Source organism: Protopterus annectens, chromosome 4.part0 (genome assembly GCF_019279795.1).
Source record: "Protopterus annectens isolate FY-2018-M chromosome 4.part0, PAN1.0, whole genome shotgun sequence".
Classification (NCBI taxonomy): Eukaryota; Metazoa; Chordata; order Ceratodontiformes; family Protopteridae; genus Protopterus; species Protopterus annectens.
In genome coordinates this window covers 1,149,313,540-1,149,330,039 of record NC_056733.1, presented here as the reverse complement: position 1 = coordinate 1,149,330,039, position 16,500 = coordinate 1,149,313,540, and the positions used below count along the sequence as shown (strand labels likewise).

General features: G+C 44.4%; 1 protein-coding gene across 1 annotated transcript in view; it reads right to left on the bottom strand.

Moving 5' to 3' along the window:
* The window catches only part of CREBRF (CREB3 regulatory factor), a 504,903-nt gene that overhangs the window by 147,248 nt on the left and 341,155 nt on the right, over nt 1–16,500 (bottom strand). The window lies entirely within an intron of this gene.

Here is a 16,500-nt window from a genome sequence, read left to right as displayed (position 1 = left end):
GTATATATGTGTGTATACAAAATATATATTTAAAGTTCATGTATATGTACATAAAATATATATATATATATGCATGAAAAATATGTATAGTAAGTATATTTCAATCCTACATATAACCATAATATAAATGCAAACATGAACAGGATTCCAGTAAAAATATGGAAAATATATATATACATGTGGAAAATGGAACATGTCAATATAAAACCAAAACTTGAAATTAACGTTAAAAATTAAAAATTAAGAAATATCACATCACTACTAGATGTTACTCAATTCAAGTACTGGTCTTATAGACACATAATTGTTCAACCCTGGAGGTAGATGTGAACCAAGCTGTAAAATCCATTTCAATTCAATCAAAGCAAGTTCATTAGCCAAATCTCCACCCCGTTGCCTCTGTCCCAATATTTGTAGTACTCTAAAAGAAAAACCATGCGAGGGAAATTCCATTACATGTTTAGCTAGGGCATTGGTTTCTTTAGACTTCCGAATGTCATATAAATGATTATAAATCCTATCTTGCAACCTCCTAGTAGTCAGCCCCACATAAAACGCCTGACAACAATTGCAGGTTGCAAGATAGATTAAGTTCTTGGTGTTACATGTAGCATGGAACTTAGGAAAAAATTTAAACTGAGTGAGGGGGTTCCAAAACTGTTGTGTTTTCACTATATAGGGGCATCGTTTACAATGATTGCAAGGGAAGGTACCACAAGGTAATGGCATAAGGCTTACAGATGGTGAAGCAACAAAATGGTCATTACACAAAATCAGTTTCAAATTCTCACAGTTTTTGAAGAGGAAACCAGGTCTAGTGCCTACTAACTTTTTGGTGCTATTGTCTATCATGAGTACATTCCAATTACAGGATATGACAGTTTTAATAGCATTGATGTCACTAGTATATTTAGTGACATATTTGACTGTTTCTATTGGCCTAGAAAACTTACTTCCAGCAGAACAATTTCTAAAGCTAACTGGCTGTTTATCCATAGGACATTCCATATGAGTATCAATGCCTAAAGTACCAAGGGTATCCCGCCTGATACTACTAACCAACCATGGCACGGTTATACCCCCTATCCAAAAATAAAGTTTCCATTATATCTGCTTCTTCCAGAAGGGACTGTCCCTCTCCACATAGTCTCTGCACCCTGAGGAACTGGCTCTTGACTATGCCAGGAAACAGTCCTCGGGTGCATGCTATCAAAAGGAAGCAGACTATTCTTCCATACTGACTTCCTGTATAGAGTCGATCTAATGGAACCATCACTAGATAATTTCAATGTCACATCCAGAAAATATCTTTTCGGATGAAACCTCACTAGTAAACCTAAGGAAGGTAGTTGTTGTTTCCAAATATCGCAAAAAGTTCTCAAAATCCTCTCTAGTCCCTCCCCAAACTATGAGGATATCATCCACGAAACGCCTATATAGTCGAACATACCTATACATTTCATGTGTAAACAAAAACTGTTTCTCCCATTGTAGGACCACTAGATTAGCATAGGTATTAGCGCAGGGGGTGCCCATGGCTACCCCCCACTGCTGTAAATAATGCTGACCTCTAAACAAAAACACATTGTTGCACAACACAATCTCAAGTAGCTGGTGAATACCCGGAGTGCAATAGATAAGCCAAAGGGCAGTGCAGAGAACTGATGGTGCATGTAGCCTGCTTTGAAGCGTAGGTATCTTCTCTGCAAGACTCCATGATAGGGATGTGCAGGTATGTTGTAGTGTTGCCAACCATGCATCTTTGTCTAGCATAGGAAGCAGCTGGTGAAGAGTCAGCATTTTGAATTTTGGAATCACCAGAAAGGTGTTTAGAGTAGAAAGGTCCAGGATAGGACACCATGTATTGCCTTTTCTGAGTACCAGGAAAAGTCTTGAATAGAAACTTTGTCCCTTTTCCTCTTCTGGTACCAACTGAATAGCCCCCATGCTTAGAGAGAGAAAACTTGATTTGGGGCCTCTACCCACTGATTTGGGGGTAGATCTGGCCACCCGCTTGGTGTTGGTAATGTGTGGAAGTGAAATCTGTATCCTTGAGACACTATATTTAAAACCCATTTGTCCTGGGCAATGAGTTCCCAGTTTTTGGCCTGCAGACCAATATTTCCACCTAAAGGAGCTTTCAGTTGGGAAGTGCTTGGAAGTTTTAAAAGCAAGTAATTGAGACGGTTTTCCATAGGGGGAGTCATACTATTCCCACATATGGGTGCTGAAATCCCCCACTGCGTAGTCTTGTGTGTCCCCTGGGACTGAAAGCTGGGGTTTCTGCTGCATTTGGGTTTGGCTTGAGAAGACCTGGAAGGGGCTGGAAAGGACCAATTCTTAAAGGGCCAATGCCTACTAAACCTAGGAGGCTGAACTTGCAAGAAATCTTTAACAGTTTGCATAGATTTAGCTTCATCTTCCATCTTTTTAAGAACTTCCTCAGCTTTGTTGCCAAACAGGTGGTCCTGATTTAAGGGAGCAGCCAACAGTTTAGCTTTAACATAATCAGGCAAAGATTGCTCCTTAAGCCAAGCATGCCTTCGGAGCACAGACCCAGTAACAGCAGCCCTGCAAAAGGCCTCTAATGAATCAAATCTACATTGCAAAGTATGTTTACCAACCTGTTCAGCAGACTGCATTAAATCCTGTAATTCTTTATTTTCAGCACAGTCAGGAATCTCATTTTCTGTTTAAGCAACCAATAATACGTTGTTGATATTTTAAACATACGAAACTGGCAGTTTAAAGCCCCAATGGCCAAGGTTGCAGAAGTGTAAACCTTCTCACCCAATCTATCCAGCGCCCTGGAGTCTCTATCAGAAGGGGTAGGATTTTTAGCAGTAGAAGCCTTAATGCCCTTGGGTTCCTGTGAAATAGTCTGTGGATCCGCAATAGGATTTTTAAAAAGAAACTTGTGTGAATGAGGAACCCTATAATATCGGTCAGGTTTTCTGGGAGCAGGAGGCAAAGAATCAGGGGCCAAACTAGATTCCGAAAAGGCATCATCAACAATGTCTAGTACAGGAGGTATAGCTAAAGGCCTGTGCTGAGGCAGGAGTAAGAAATCCCTAAGCCTCTATTTTGAATCAGAAAAATCCTCGCTTTCCCAGTGGAAATGCTCCCTTAGAGTATGTAAGGCTTTACCAAAAGAAAAATCCTCTGGAGGGGAAGCAGAGGGAATACAGTCCTCTGCAACAGAATCCTCATAAGTAGGTAAGGGCAAATCCAGATCATCAGAAGAATCAGAAAAATCAGAATCCTGGTCAGAAGATTCATAAACAACTTCAGTCCTAGGTCTCTTAGAAGGTAGAGATTTAGGCCTAAATGAAGGAGGCGTTGGTTTAATATGCAAGTCCGTAGGCCTGAATACACCCTCAGAAGCCGGTGACTGCACAGCGGCTCCGGACCCACCCAAGGTAGAGACATCCACAGGTTCCACAGTTGAAGCATCTTGCAGCATACTGGACTGTGAATGGGTCTCAATAGAGGCCTGTGAATCAGAAGAAGCAGGTATCGGGGCTGCAAAAGCACCTCACTGAGTACTGGCGAACTGGTGACTGGCTTAGAAGCATGGTCTGGCTTTATCTTTGCGTTTTTTTTGGAATCCCGGTAGTCGGATGGCTAACCAACGACATTTCTGGATAATTAAACAGAGAACCAAAATATTTAGAGGTGGAAATATACTGAAGACGGATAGTGCGCTGATTAAATAAAGCACAATACCGACAGCAAGGTCGGGGTCAGGGCCCAGGCAAGGAATACAGTACGAATGAAAATCTTTGTGAGGTATTTGCTTTCCACAAGTAATGCAATTATTAACTTTTACTGACATCGGTAAGGAGAAAGAAAAAGTTTCCCCAACGGGGTACTTAGCTTTAGTTGAAGACTTCGATTTTGAAACTCAAACGAAAATTTCAGGAGTCAGCCGACCGGCACTTGCGAACTGCTTCTGCTTCGGACACCGCACAGCAAGAAAGACTGATGTAATGACGTCAGCTGCATGTTTTATACCCCTGACGACCTGATGTCATGGAAGAAGGGACAGCATCCAAAGCAGGACCAAAGACTTTGTTAATCAGGCCGACTGAGGGCTACTGCAAGCAAATAACCCAAAGGTAATGACTGCAACGGTGAAACACGAAGAACATCAGACAAAAGATAATGTGATCTAGCATGGTAAGTACATAACTATTGTATCAAATGTCTTTAATGACTGCCTCAACCTGTGAGGCACAGTCCCTAGCAAGGCAGGTTAGGTGGTGTAAGGAGATAATGTTTCACAAAATGATGGAGCCAAAAGATGTTCCAGATCTGAACTAAATGTCCAGTTTATAATAGGACACAAAAGTATGAGAGACCAGGTATTCGCTGCACAAATCACTCAAAGAAACTTGACCAGAAAAGGCAGTTGAAGCAGATACTGCCCTAGTAGAGTGGGCTTTTGGTATGGCATGTATGCAAACACGTTTCAAGGTATAAACAAAGGGTATGCATCAGAAAGCCACTTGGAAAAGAACTGCCATAAAAACTGGTTTTTCCCAAGCTTGGCTCTAGAGAAGGACACAAGAAGTAGGTTTGGTCCTGTCCATAAAGAATCTCAAATGGCAAATATATATAGGATCCGGACACATGCTCGACTAGCATATGTCCGAATCACAAAACATCAAACACACATACATGAAAGCGCTTAACATCGACAAGCGCTTCCGTGTATGTGTGCCTGTTTTGTACATCAGACTACAGTGCGGGTACGGGAAAATTCCCTTTTCCCCACTGTAGTGCAATCTCGGAGTGAGAATAATAAAGTAGGGGGGGTGTGGGGGGTCACCCCCCTGCAGAAACGTAGATTTTTTTTTTTTGAACTACACATACACGGAAGCGCTTTTCGATGTTAAGCGCTTTCGTGTATGTGTGTTCAATGTTTTGTGATTCGGACATATGCTAGTCGAAAAATCTCTCCTTACTGTAACTTGTAAGAAAACTGACAACTTAACTGATTAATTCAGACGAGACTCAGAGAACACAAGGAAGGATGGATTAGTCTAGGACACCCTGTCTTTGCAAAAAATAATTTAAGATGGGATATGGCGTAAGGCCCATAGTTCAGAGACTTGCCTGACTGAAGCAACTGCAGTTAAAAAAAATGTTTTCCATAACAGAAACTATAGCACTAAGTTCAAAAGAGGTCCTGGTCACACTTGAATAAGAGGCAGGTACCATTCAAAAAAGGCTTCTAATAATCTTAAGAGACACAATTGGCAGATGGTCTCAGCCCATATGGAAATTTGGAATACCTGTGACAGCTCACCCTAACAGTAAAGTACCTAGCCCTAGACTTAAGACTAGCTAGGAAATCTAAGATTGCATTTAATTTGGCAGATAAAGGATCCAAGCCCTTTGAAGTAGCCTAAACTTGAATTTTTCTTCACTTACTACCATAAACCTTTCTGGTGGAAGGCTTCTGAGAAGAGGATAGGTACAGCTCTTTCAAGAAAGCCTTGAATAACTGGCCATCACTGGAAATGAAAGAAACATGTGGGTCAAAATAAGGAATTTCAGGCTGGCCTTAGGGGTGGGATATCAAATTTGGAATGTAATCCAGAACCCAAGAAGGGTGCAACAGGTGAGGCCACAGGAAGGGGAGCCAGACTCGTCTGGGCCAGATGGCAGCCATAAGAATTATGGTCATTCTACAATGGGCTACTTTCTGCAGAAAGTTTATTATCAAGGAAAGGCGTTAGAGAGACGCAGGGCCCAAACATGCTGTACAGCATCCCTCAATTACTGTCCCCTGGGAAGGAAAATGGCAAAAAGACTGCTGAATCTTGGGATGCCCGTGCACTGGCCCAGCAATCAAGGAGCCTTAATCCTCTCCACTAACACCAGTGAGGGGTGTCCATATAGGGAAAGGATAATAAGTACACACAAAGTAAACTACAATTTCTCAAGAGCACACAGGGATCGCAGTCAAGTCTGGGGCTGGTTTCTCCCTTTCTCTCCAGGTCCCCAATAAGACTCCCCACTGACACAGCTATAGGGTCCAGATCTCAGCCTAGTGGGCAAGCTAAAACCTTCAGCACCCTCCCTGTCCAACCAGTGCTTCATATACCTGCCAAAGTAGCTGACACACATGCTTTGAGATAAGAGTTTATACAACCACACACACTCCTGGGGAAGGCTGGCTCAGGTTCTCCAGCTGTGCCCCTTTTACCCAGACTATACGGTAGAAACCACTGTCACCACCCAGCTGATATTTACCAGCTATTCAAAGGCCCTTAAAAGGGTGTCCAATTGTTACTGTGCAATATTATTATCCAAATGGTTAAGTGTAAGCTAACAGTCAAGACTTATTTGGAGTGACTTGGTACAGCATCACTATATACATGCAATGTATTCAGAGCTTATATTATCTCTATACAAAACAGCCACAGTTGAAAGGTTTAAAAATATTTACCAAATAATAAAAACACAAGACAATACTTCTTACTACACAGTGCTAGTCAAGAGTTCAGATATCATAGAGAAATACGTAAAATAATACCACAGAAAAGTTCTGACATCACAGAAAAACAAACTAGTTAATCTTCCTATTTATTTCCCAGCTATAACCAAGAGAAAACACAGTTCTAAATAACTTACACATAGAACAGGCAAAGTGGTGAGTTGAATGTTCTCAACACAAAATGCTCAGAGCTCTCGGATTCTGTCTTTAAATTGATAACACAGAGCTGCTTCACATGACATCATTCTTCACACTTCTCTGGTGTTCCAGGCTAACAGAAAAGTACAGTACTGTACACTTACCATAAATGTAGATGTTAGAGTGTATTCACTGTTGCAGTCATCACATTTGGGTTATCCGTGCAGGGTAGCCCTCAGCCGGCCCGAATACCAGAGACTTAGCATTTTTGCTTCAGTTGCTGTCGTTTTAGGACTGACGTCAGGTTGTCAGTAGTACAAACCAAGGCAGCTGACGCCATTACATCAGTTTTTCTTGCCCTAACCTGTCAGGAGCCCCCAAGGAGGAGTCCAGGTTCTGGTAGAAGAAACCCCACCAGTGGAAAATAAATACCAATATGTCCCTTGTAAGGAAAGAACAAGTTAGAAAGATAATAAAAGCAGAAAGAGAAGAAAGGGGGATGGAGGGAGGGTAACCAGGACTGCAACAGTGAATACACTCGAACATCTACATTTATGGTAGGTACACAACTGTACTATGTTCTTCATGTTTCACTAATGCAGTCATCACATTTGGGTTGATTCCCAAAGTTGAGGAAAACGGTGGAGACAGTCAATAAAACTAGGGGCTGGCTAGGATGCCCTGCAAGACTGCATAGGCAAACCCTGCCCTGGATTTGGTGAAGAGGGGCAGGTGGTAATGCTTGGTAAAATTGTGAACAGATATCCAGGTGGCAGCCTCCAGGATGTCCCTGGTGGGGACTCCTCTGAGGAAAGCTGCAGAGCTGGAGGCTGCTCTGGTGGAGTGTGTCCTGACCCCCTTGGGGGAGGCTTTCCATGCTGTTTGTAGCAGAAATGGATGCAATACGCTATCCATTTGGAAATGGTTTGTTTGGAGATGGCTTTGCCTTCTGCCCCTGTAGCAAAGCTAACCAGCAATTGATCAGACTTTCTGAAGGATTTAGTCCTGTCTATATGTGCACATCTAGAGAGTGAAGAATCCTTTCCCCCCTTGTTCTGGGGATTAGGAAAAAAGGTGGGCAAATGAATGGATTGGTTGAAAGCTACACTGGACACCACCTTGGGGGCATGAAGGATGGGTTAGTTCTGAGGGATACCCTTGTCTGCATGGAAGATAATGAAGGGTTCCACAGCCTCGAGTGCTGCAGCTCAGAGACTCTTCTGGCTGAAGTGATGGCCAGAAGAAATGCTGTCTTCCAGGAGAGAAATTTTAGCTCTGCAGAAGAAGTTAGTTCAAAAGGGGGCAGGGTGAGCTTTTCCAAAACAAAGTTGAGGTCCCAAGCTGGTGTTGGTGCCCTTCTGGGTGGCCTCAAGTTGCTAGCCCCTCTTAGGAACTGTTTGATCAAAGGGTGTGAGAAAAGGGGCTGCTGAATGGGAAAATTAGCAGAAAAAGCAGAGGCATGAATTTTTATAGAGGAGAAAGAGAGGACACTGTGTAGTAGGTCAGCTATGTAATCCAGAATGAGAGGAAGGGAGGGCTGTGCCGTATTAGCTCCCTTAGCCTGGATCCAGGTGCAAAACCTTTTCCATTTATCAGCATAAGACTTTCCGGTGCCAAGCTGTCTGGCCTCATGGATAACATCCAAAACCTGTTTAATGAGGTTAGCAGATTGGTTCGGGGGTTAGGGAATAAGCCAAGCTGCCAAATTGAGTGTCTGCAATTGGGGATGCAAGAACTCCTTCCCTCTGGGTCAGGAGGTTTGGAATCTGAGGAAGATGCCATGGGGGCAGCAAGGGCAGGATGCGCAGCAAGGTGTACCAGTGCTGCAGGGGCCAGTCTGGAGCTATGAGAATGGTCCTCTGTTTTTTCCTCCCTTATTTTGAGCAGTACCCTGGGGATGAGAGGTAGGGGAGGAAAGGCATAGACAGATAGACTGACCCAGGGGGGAAGGACAGGGCATCCAACTTTCCAAGCCATGCAGTGATGCTCCCTAGTGCAGAATTTGCTGAGCCGATTGTTGGTGTGAAAGGCAAAGAGGTTGACTTTGGGGTTCCCCATTTCTGAGTTATTAGGGTGAAGGTACTTCTGTTGAGTTGCCACTCATGTGGGTCCAGAAGATTTCTGCTTAACTGGTCTGCCAGAGAGTTGAGAGAGCCTGGTAGGAATTGTGCCAACAGGTGTAGTTGCATGGCAGAGGCTGTGTGCCAAAGGGTCATGGCCAGCCTGCACAGACGGTAGGAGTGAGTCCCTCCCTGCTTGTTGATGTACCACATCACAGTGGTGTTGTCTGTTTTGATCAGGAGAGCCCCTGGAGAGAAGGAGCCTGTAAGCTATCAAGGCATGCTGCACAGCCATCATCTCTTTTTTGATGTGCAGAGTGATTTGCTGTGGGCTCCACTGGCCCTGTATGCACCTGCCATCCAGGTGTGCACCTCAAGTATAGTCTGATTCATCTGTGGGGAGGATTTGGGTGGGGAGAAAGGCATTCCCTTGTTGTGGGAGCATGTTGTTGCCCACCACAGAAAATCTTTTCTGAGGCAAGGAATTATAGAGTTTCCAGGTCTTGAGAGTGTTGACATCAAAGGCTCTTTAGGTACTATTTAAGTTTCCTCATATGGAATGAGTAGTATGTAAGATGCCATGAACCCCGGAGCTTACAGGATCGTCCTTGCAGTTAGCTGGGGCCTTGTGGCTAGTTGAGAGAAGCAGTTTGTCAGGAAAATTTCTTTCTCTGGAGTAAGGTATGCCATCTGGGAAGCTGTGTCCAGACTTGCTATCCTTTGGGTGGGCACCTGTTTGGATTTCTTTTCATTGACTGTGTACCCTAGGGAGGTTAGCAGGGTCTTTACAAAGCCCGGGTGCTTGAGCAGCTTCTCCTGGCTGTCTGCCTGAATAAGGCAGTCGTCTAAGTAAGGGTAAATCAGAATATTTATTTGTCTGCAAAAGGCAATGACCGGAACCAGACATTATGTGAAAACTCTAGGAGCAACAGATAAGCCAAAGGGAAGTTCAGAGAACTGAAAGTGTTGAGATTCTGCCCTGAAGCGGACATATTTCCTGCATGATTCCTGGACAGGAATGTGGAGGTAGGCCTCTTTTAGATCTAGGGTGGCTAGCCAAGCGTCCTTGGAAAGCATGGGTAGCAGCTGCTGGAGGGTGAGCATTTTGAATTTTGGGATCACCAGGAAGATGTTTAGAATGGATAGATCGAGAATGGGGCACCAGGTGCCTTCTTTTCTGGGCACCAGAAAAAGTCTGGAGTAGAAACTTTGGCCTATCTGTTCTGCAGGAAATGCTCTACTACCCTCAGAGAGCAGGGAAAGGATTTGGTTTTGAGCCTCTGCCCACTGATTTGGTGGTAGATCTGGGAACCCAGGAATGTGGAGGTAGGCCTCTTTTAGATCTAGGGTGGCTAGCCAAGCGTCCTTGGAAAGCATGGGTAGCAGCTGCTGGAGGGTGAGCATTTTGAATTTTGGGATCACCAGGAAGATGTTTAGAATGGATAGATCGAGAATGGGGCACCAGGTGCCTTCTTTTCTGGGCACCAGAAAAAGTCTGGAGTAGAAACTTTGGCCTATCTGTTCTGCAGGAAATGCTCTACTACCCTCAGAGAGCAGGGAAAGGATTTGGTTTTGAGCCTCTGCCCACTGATTTGGTGGTAGATCTGGGAACCCTTTTGGGGTTGGAAGGGTGTGGAAGGAAAATCTGTATCCCTGAGACACAAATGTTCAGAACCCAGTGGGCCTTGGTAATGGTGGCCCAGGTGCTTGAGTGAAAGGAGAGTTTTCTTCCTAGGGGTAAGTGAAGGTGGGCAGAGGGAGGGGGGAGGAGTCATTTTGAGTTTTTACCATAAGGGGGTAGCTTAGACCTCCCTGGTTTAGAAGTGGAGGTAGTCCACAGCTTAGATTTCTGTATTCCATGGGGCTTGCTGTCGGGGGGGGGGGGGTCTGCTTCCACGGGGCCTAGACTGGGCCAGTTTACTGGCAGCAGGAAAGGACCAGTGTTTGGAGGGGACAATGCCTGCTGAACCTAGGGGGCTGGACCTGCAAGAAATCCTTAACTGTTTGCATAGATTTTGCTTTTTCTTCCATCTTTTTCAAACCCTCTTCTGTCTTCGTGCCAAATAAGTTATCTTTGTGCAAGGGGGCATCCAACAATTTAGATTTGACATGATCTGGCAGGGGCTGTTCCTTAAGCCATGCATGCCTTCTAATGACAGATCCAGTGACTGCTGCCCTGCAAGGAGCTTCTAGGGTGTCAAAACCACAGTGCAAGGTGTGTTTAGTTACTTGACTTGCAAAATGCATTAACTCTTGTAAATCTTTAGATTGTGCCGAAGCAGGAAATGAAGAAATTTTTTGTTTAATGTTGCTGAAATTTCAGCATATGGAACTGACAATTTAGTGCCCTGACAGCAATAGTAGCTGAGGTGTATACTTTCTTACCCAATCTGTCCAATGCTTGGAAATCCCTGTCTGAGGGGGTGGGATTCTTAGCAAAGGTTGCTTTAATTCCTTTTGTCCCTTGAGAAATTACTTCAGGGTCAGCTGTAGAAGATATTTGTGTGTGCCAGGGATGCTATAGTACCAGTCTGGTTTTCTGGGAGCAGGAAGAAGGGCATGAGGAGTCAAGCTAGAATTGAGGAAATCATCCTCCACAACCTCCAGGACGAGGGGGGGGGGTGGCCAAAGGTTTGTGTTGAGGAAGATCTAGGAATTCTCCGAGTCTCTTTTTAGACTAAGGGTAGTCCTGACTCTCCCACTGGAATGCTCCCATAAGGTATGGATGGTTTCCTCAAAGGAAAAATCCTCTGGGGAGAGGCTGAAGGAATGGAATCCTCTGCATCAGTATCCTCATAAGTGGAGAGGGGTTGCATGTCTTCATATTCAGATGCATCAGATTCATCGGATTCTTGTTCAGACAAAACTACAGGGGACAGACCTCTTTTCCTTTTGGAGGGGGTAGCTTGGCTTCCCCTGATCAGCATGATAAGGTCTTCTGCCATTTTAGCATTTAAGACTGAGGCAAGGTAGCAGGTGCCTGAGAGTGGGTCGTCGGTTTCTTGGCTGTGGTTTGTACCCAGTGCCCAAGAAACTCGGTAGTTTTAGAAAGAACGGTAGTTGCGAAAGAAGACGTCTGTTTGTGTCGAGATTCGGTAGTGCGAAAGACTTCCTCGGAAGCCAGAGCCTAATCTTTGGCTCTGGACTTATCCAAGGTGGAGACAACCACAGGATCCTTAGTCGAAAAAGAGAGTTTTGCAACATAATCAGACTCCACAAGGGTCTCGATAGTGGCCTGCGAATCAACATCAGGGGCTGCAAAAGCACCTCAATGAGGACCGGATAACTAGCTTAACAGAAGCGCTGTCGGCAGGTTTGGACCTGTGCAGTCTGTCTCTGTCTTTATCTTTATGTTTTTTTCTGTACATCTGCTGTCGGATGGCTTACTGAAGCCATATCGGAATTAGAGGACTGCAAGCGAAAATATCTGGCTACAATAAGGGCCAGACGATGGATAGTTCTGGCGTTGAACAAAGCACAGAAGTGACAACGAGGGATGTTGTGGTCTGGGCCCAAAACTGACACAGTAAGAGTGGAAGTCTCTGTGTGGTATGTTTTCCACAGGTGGGGCAATTAACTTTTTCTAACATCGGTTAGTGCAAGAAAAAAGTGTTCCCAACAGGATACTTAGCTTTAGAAGACTTCAACTTCAATTTGGTAGACGAAAACTCAGGTAGCGGCCGACCGGCACTCGTGCGAACTGCTTCTGCTTCAGGCTGCATGGCAAGAAAGACTGATGTAATGACGTCGGCTGCCTTTCTTTATACTACTGACTACCTGACGTCAGTCCTCAAGCAACAGCAACTGACGCAGAAATACTAAGTCTCTGGTATTCAGGCTGGCCAAGGGCTACCCTGGCAAGGATAACCCAAATGTGATGACTGCAACAGTAAAACATGAAGAACATCTACATTTACATTCTTTACACCTGGTCAGAAACCAGAGCAATAAAGGACATTTATACATGCAAATTCTAGCCATTAACTCTGGTCTTAAAACAATAGGCAGATGCCTCCCTCTAGACATATCGGCTCTGAATTTTGACATCAAAGACAGTCATAAAATGCCTGACTTAGCTTTCTTACAGCACAGTGCACCGTTACATTTTTGCAGTTCAATACCCAATGCAGTCTTTTCACATTTAAGAGAACAAGCCCGTGGTTTACATTAATATTTGCAAATGACAGAATTCTGTAGATAATTCTATCTGGCTAGGCTGGCGGCCTTCACCTATCTTCACACATTTGATATTGAAAGGGGTCGCAAAGATCACACCATGGCTGGCCCCAGTGGCTTAAAATCTGTGCAGACACTGACAGACTGACGAACACTCGTGAGACAGATTGCTCATGCTCAACTTGTCCACTGCAATGCTGGATATCCCCAGAATATGCACGGTTACCACCAGAAAGTGTTGTAAGTACATAGTCTACTGACACACCTTCATGGACTCTTTAGGGAATAGGATTGGGTTCTCCCTTGTTTATGTACCAAATCATCACCATGTCATTGGTCCAGATGGAGATCACACTTTTGGGAAGGCAGTCATGAAAAGCCTGCAATGCTAGGAATGCAAATGGACCTTTGACAGGGACCAGGTACCTTGGCAGTTTTACCTTTGTAATGCCCCCACCCAGGAGGGAAATGTCTATGATCACCATGGCCAGCAGCTGTGGGAGAACAAAACAGCATCCTGCAGACATATATATTAGCCACCATGAAATGTGATAACAAATGTTGGTGAGCTGAACAAGAAAATTCATCCTGTAAGATGTGATAGACCACTGATCTTCAAGAGTCCAATGAAGCCTCAAAGAATCTGGCTACAGGAACGAGAGATTGTAGCATCCATCAGACCAAGATGATGAAAAACCACAGGAGAAGGCCCCTGAACCAGCAGAATGTGACTGGCCTGATGTCGTAGGGATAACCATGACAAGGGAGGAATGCTAGAGCTTTAACAGGTTCCAGACTGGATTTGCCGAAATTGACTATAATGCTCAAGGATGAGCAAAGATGGAGCAAAGAGTCTCTTGCTTGGACCAATGAAACCTTTGAAGTCGCCATAAGGAGTAAGTTATCCATGAAAGGAAAGACCTGGAATCTATGCAGTCTGAGCCAAGCTGCTACCACTGCCATGCATTTAGAGATCATCAGGAGAGCTGTGGTAACACCAAAGGGCAATGCTCGAAATTGGTCATGACTATTCCACAGCCTGAAGTACAGGAACCTCCTGCAATGCCTTGCTACCTTTATGTGAAAGTAAGCATCTTTGAGGTCCACCAAGCACATCTAATCGTCCTTCCTCAGTAAAGGTAAAATGGACTGCACAGTCACTATCCAGAACTTTGTCTGTTTGACAAAGACATTTAATTTGCTTACGTCCAAAATGGGTCTGAGGTCCTTAGTTTTCTTTGGCACCAGAAATAATCTTGAATAGACCCCACATTCTCACTGGCTTGGTGGGGGGGGGGGATCTCTCGGATGACTTATTTGTATTCATCAGCATTTGAATCTCTGCTGCTACTTCCCTTTATTGGGGGGATGGTATGTCTGGAGGTGATTTTGTCTCAGACTTGGGGTAAACTGAAAGGGAATGGTGTAGCCTCTGGAAATGACTCAATACCCAGCCATCCAACGTGATGGCCTCCCAAGCTTTGGGTGGAAAGGCAAGTGTCCCAAGACTGCCTCCAGAGTGCAACAGTTGTGCAAGATTTCAGAAACACTGGAAGGGCTTACAAGCAAAGGGTTCTCGGGCAATCTAATTCTGCAGACCACCCTTTCCCTATGTACAGAGTTCATTAAAATTCTCCCCTCTGCCTCAGTGAGCACTTCACCAGGAGTGCCTTGAGAAAACTGTTGTGACTTGTGGAAGTACAGCCATCCCCAACCCAGTTTCTTAAGAAGGTCCTCTGCAAGGTGGAAAAAACAGACGTCTTGGCATCCTGTTTGTTCCCGGTCAGTGTGTCCTTAACTTTTGATTCAAAAAGCCAGACCCATTATTAGAGGGCATTAAGGAAGGATGCCTTAAAGCACTCTGCAAAATTACACAGGAGCATCCAGGCATGAAGGCAGACTGCAATGATGGTGTCTAACATGCATGCTGTACGATCTGCTGTACTGAAGAGAAGTTGTATGAAAACATTCAATATAGACAACAGGGTAGCCAACTTGAGTCCAAGGTCTTATTTGACTCCACTGAAGGTTGAGATAATCACTAAGCTGGTGGTAAGTCACTCCGAAGCTTAGTCAAGTGTGCCACATAGTTCAGCACAACTCTTTGTTCAACAGACAAAACAAAGCATTCTCTTCAGAAACTTCTTTCTTTGTGGCTGCACAGACAACAGTATCAACCTCTGGACCTTTACTCCAGTAGGACCTATCCTTTGGTGGGACCAAAACTCTGAAGCACTTATGAGCAAGGACAATCCCTGGTCTTTGTCCCTGACACTGCTGTTCCAGGATGCAAATGGCTCCATATTTTAATACTTCAAGGTGGAGTTCAGCAACAAAGTCAGCCAAGCTATCAGCAGCAATATAGGAGCAACAAAGTAGGTGTCAGATCCAGAGTCACTGGTGCCAAAGGATGGCCTGGAGAAGGAGCAACCCGTAAAGTGGAAGCTCTCTACTCTTCGAACAGAGTAGGATAGAATGATCCCCAGGTCCATCTGGGCCTTCAAAAAGATTCTCAGCTTATCCAAATCATATTCCTTAACAAAGACTGAACCTTGCAGATCATGAAGAAGCCTTCAAGGACAGCTTGACAAATCAGTGCATTGGTTTCCCTACCTCTTGGACCCTGAAAAGGGGAGGACAAGACCCGAGCAGGGAAAGGTTTCATGGAGAACGCTGGATACGGAGCAATGGCCAAGAATGGGAAGTGCAGTCGACTTAGAGCCACAGATAAAAAAGGTGCTTGGGATGTTAAACTGCAGAGACCCAAGTGGCAGTGACACCAATGGCAGCAACAGCAGTGATCGGTACCAAAAGGGTGTCAACTCAAGATTCACAATCTGAGTTGAGGAGGGCGAAGATTTTGAGGACTTCGGTTTAATCTCAACAGCAGAGAAGTCAACAGGCCATTTACTGGCCTTCTTCTCTTTTTACTTATTTAACATCCGTTGACTGTGAAAGTCTGACAAGGACAGAGCCTATTTTCAGCACAGGCCTGGGGAGAAATGTTCCACTCTTTTTCTCTATCCTGTCTCAATCTTTTTCCTTGTGTCTCTATCAGTTTTTTTGATACAGAAGGCAGAACAGAAGCCTGAGGAGTAAGAGGAAGGAAGCATTCCTTTCATGATCAACTGAACCCAATACCTGACCAATGCTCAGACCCAGACTTGGCAATCAGAATCCAGATGGGAAACCCCCAACACAGTATACACAATATAGAAGTAGAACAACAGGGAACATCAGCAAGACAAGCAAAACAAGATTCTATGTAACCAATAGTTTTAATGATAACAATTTAGCAATTCAAAACTTTGCCTAAGGCTAGTAAAGCAGTACACTTACAAAAGCTCTCAACACAGACAACCGGAAAAATCTGAAGGTAGGGGGAAGCAGAACTCGCAAATTCGAGTAAGCACATAAAGCACTGCTACAGACAAGAATCCTCCTTTTTCTTTTTCCTTGAAAGAGAGGAAATACTTATTTCGGACAGTGAAGAGCAGCAAATAAGATCTGAGGAGATTTTGGTATGGACAGCATTACGGGAAAGGAGGTGGCCTTTGAAGATGAATATTATGTAGTGCCAGTCTCAGATCTGATGACCCACAGGTTTGTGTGTATGGAAAA